Source organism: Schistocerca americana, chromosome 2, assembly GCF_021461395.2.
Source record: "Schistocerca americana isolate TAMUIC-IGC-003095 chromosome 2, iqSchAmer2.1, whole genome shotgun sequence".
NCBI lineage: Eukaryota > Metazoa > Arthropoda > Insecta > Orthoptera > Acrididae > Schistocerca > Schistocerca americana.
This window is the reverse complement of record NC_060120.1, coordinates 648,323,826-648,327,893: the sequence shown is the minus strand read 5'-3', so window position 1 is coordinate 648,327,893 and position 4,068 is coordinate 648,323,826. Positions and strand designations below refer to the sequence as shown.

Genomic DNA, 4,068 nt, shown 5'->3' with positions numbered 1-4,068 from the left:
AGGACTGTGAATGATCGTACAGAAAAGTCATGGATGTCATTCAGAATCACTGTTTTCCTGAAATCACTGCGTTCGCTGTATGACTATAATCAACTGATCTGATTAATTAGCTGGTAAAGCCATGAGCATATACAGTTCCGTTTACCTCCACTCGGAGTCAGGTAACATAAAAGTTTTCTGGGTGCGCTGACCCTTAATAATGTAAAAAACTGTACTGGACAAACCAACATTTTGGACAACGGTTACAGTTGCCGAAACGTTATCGCACACAGAAAACTTTTATGTCAGCCTTGACCGGCTACATTGTCAACTGTCTCATTTCACCCCTCGCATGAAGCATCTTTAGCAACGCCATCACTTCAAGTAATTTAACTTACAAAGTGTGTTCTCTCAATTGCAAAATTCGCTTGCCGTTTGGGAAATTGTTTGGGGCTTCAAGACTTGGCGCTCAGCGCTAGTTATAAAACATAAATGGCATACTTTCATATTAAGAATTAATGTTAATTTTAATAGGTGTTGCACATTCTGGGATTGTCTACCATCGCAACGTCAGCGCAGCTCACGATAGCTAAACTTTTTCCGTCTTGTCCCTTCTCTCTTAATTGTCTTCTACAGTATGGCACTGAATGTGAGAAAGAGCGCGGTGAACTACAGATAGAAATTTCCGTTAATGAGCTGTCTGACCAAGGGCAGGAAGAAAGTATATCCCTATTTTGTAGGCAGTTCCCGAGAGAAAACTTTTCCAGTGTGACAGAACCGTGACATTGGCTTCTACGGCTACCTATATATCATTGGTTCTGAAACGAACTTGCTCAAGCGATCGTCACATACGACAGTGCGAATAGTTCAAGGAAGTCTTTAGAAGTTGTTCTCTACTTCGTTTCACGTGGGGCAACGGCCTTGCCGCAGTGGGTACACCGGTTCCCATCAGATCACCGAAGTTAAGCGCGGTTGGGCGTGGCTGGCATTGGGATGGGTGACCGTCCGGGCGGCCATGCGCTGTTGCCATTTTTCGGGGTGCACTCCGTCTTGTGATGCCAATTGAGGAGCTACTCGACCGAATAGTTGCGGCTCCGGTCACAGAAAACTATCATAATGACCGGGAAAGCGGTGTGCTGACCACACGCCCCTCCTATCCGCATTCTCAGCTGAGGATGACACGGCGGTCGGATGGTCCCGATGGGTCACTTGTGGCCTGAAGTTGGAGTGCTGCTGCTGCTCGTTCCACATGTCGTACTCTATAAGACCTGTGATCACCTCTTTCGCCCGACACGGATGTATAAGGTCGCAGCAGTGGAATTACTCCGTGTAACAGGCGCGATGGCGGTGGCGGCGGCGGTGGCGGTGACAGACACGAGAAAGCGAAAGCAGCGCCCGCGTGCTGTGGCGTTATCTCCACAGCCGAGTCAGGCGTGAAGGGCTGGAACCGGCCGCTCACGGCAGCCGTTTTGCAAGTACTTTCCGGCGCCCTATCTGCGCTTGCAGATCTGGAGCACGCGCCTCGCGTGTCTACGGCGGCCTGTTTGAAACACATGGAAACTAATCTACTCCTGAACGTATGTTTGTACGGTGACTGCTACGAGAATGTACTCGGAACGAATTGACTGAATGAATCTGAGGAACCTTAGGACAGTGTGCTAGCAACAAGGCATACAGACAGCACAGATCCGTTCACCTTCGCCCACATACATCCTTCACCACCCCATCAAATTCCCACCCTGCTTGGGTCATTTTCAAAAGGCCCATAACTTCTACTTTTGTTTTCAATCCTGGTGTGCCGACGCCCCTGTACCGACACATCCCAAAAAACCTACAGCTAAACACTCCTTATTCTCTCGCAACGAAACTAAAACAAACTCTCTCTCCCAGACATGAAATCTGCCCCGATATTTATCCACAATCCGTTTCTGACTCCTGCTGACTGACCTAAATTCTGTCCACAGTTACTAACATCCGCAACCGTATGATTATATGGAGAAACCAAGACCGCACAGAACATCTTACCATGTCTCTCCCAACTGTACTTTCCAAGTGCAGGTCCTTCAATTTCCATTGCTTTTATAGGTTTTAAATTTTCTGCTTCTTCTTTTTATTTTATTTTGTGTTTTTTATACAGTTAACGAAAATCGTATTTTTCATAAATTTAAGAATATTCCTGAAGCTTCACTTTTTAAATTATACTGTTGCGATTTTGTGTACAGTGATGAACCAAAACATTATGATCACTTACTTAATAGCTTATTGGTGCACCTTTTCAACGCAATACAGCAGCGATTCCTCATAACATGGATTCGTCAAGTCTTTGATAGGTCTCCGGAGGTATCTAGCACCAAATTTCTAGCCACGAGTCAGGCAATTGCCACAAAATTACGGATAGTGGGCACGGATTTCGCACCCAATTGGCCAAGGCATCAAGGTGAACTTACGATTAGGTGAACTTACTATTAGCACGAATATGACTGGCACTGTGACACTGACAGCTCTCCCACTGGAAAACTGAATCGCCATCGCGGAAGACATCAAACGTGAAGGTGTAAAGACGGTTCGCAATACTGTCCGCGTAGCCAACAGTTGTCCTGGTGCCTTCGATTCCTACTGCAAGCTCCTTGGTAGCAAAGCCGAGTGAGCCCGCCTTAGACCTGGTGTAACACGGATCGTCGTTCATTCCACTACGCAGCAAGTTGCAAGCAATCCACGTGGCAGTCTTAATCACTGCTTAATTTCTGAAATTTTAGTTGCCAGAACGCACCTCTTCAACCACACACATTTCTGCCCACTATGACAGCCATGAAAATCTCGGTGTACTATAACACACACACACACACATATATATATATAGGGTGGTCGGAAATCCCCGTTACAAACTTCTAGCACATGTAGAGGGTAGTGAGTACAGAACATTTTGAATAGGAACCCATGTCCGGAAACGTATCGTTTCCGTTCTACGACAGTTTCAATGCAGATGATTATCTCATCCACACCCACTTGGTGAATGTACTTAGGCGTGACCCAGTACAATTCTTGCAATCCATTTGAAAAGAATAATGACTCGTTCCGTTATTATTTACGCATTTGACGGCACCAGCCGCAACGTACCGATGCATTACAACAGCGGCTCGAAGTGGCGACAACCAACATTGTTACACACATTGCACCTCCGAAGCATGTTCTGGTACACTCTCTCCATTCCACCTGGTGTCTCTTCAATGTATTGTGCGGCGACCACAACTCGTGACAGCAGATCTTCCTCTGTCTGTACAGTTGTCTCATAAATTAGGCGCTCCATACGACCCCACAAGAAGTAGTCCATAGGGGTTAAATCCGGCGATCGTGGCGACCACGCGTTTGGACCACCACGGCCTATCCATCTTTCACCATACCGTCTGTTGAGATGTCTCCGGACAGCCAGTGAAAAGTGAGGCGGTGCTCCATCATGCTGAAACCACATTTCCTGATGGACATTCAATGGCACAGCTTCAAAGAACGGGTACATTACGTGTCGTAGGAAGACTAAGTATGCAGGACCCGTGAGCTTGGATGGAAGGAGGTATGGTCCAATCACATGACCGTCCAGAATGGCTGCCCACACGTTAATTCCAAACCTGTCTTGAAATCCCTGAACATGCATGGCATGAGGGTTTTCGTCCGCCCAGACATGGCTATTTCGAGCATTCAGAACACAATGGTAGAAAGATGGTATGATTGTGGTTCGATGAACCCTCTGCCAAGCACTTAAATGTGAATTGCAGAGTAGTCATGTAGATGTAGATGTAGATCCCTTGTGAACCTACATTCATCTGTGAAGAGAACTCGACGTGGAAACAGGGGCGCGTCGATGCAACGGTGCAGGAACCATGTGCAGAAGGCGACGCGTTGTGGAAAGTCTGTTGAACCCATAGCGTGTACCCTTTGTAGGTGGTACGGATGTAATTGTTGTTCATCCAGGACGTCCAAGACAGTACTGTGACTAACAGTCATTGCACGCGCAATTGTTCGCGAACTCGTTGACGGGCTATCTTCAATGCGACGCAGTGCACCTTCTTCAAATTCGGTAGTGCGGCGTCGCCG

At 47.0% G+C, this 4,068-nt stretch overlaps 1 pseudogene; it reads left to right on the top strand.

Annotated features, from left to right (window-relative positions):
* The first annotated feature begins 890 nt into the window (after positions 1–890).
* LOC124597383 lies at positions 891–1,008 on the top strand (annotated as a pseudogene).
* Positions 1,009–4,068: the final 3,060 nt, after the last annotated feature.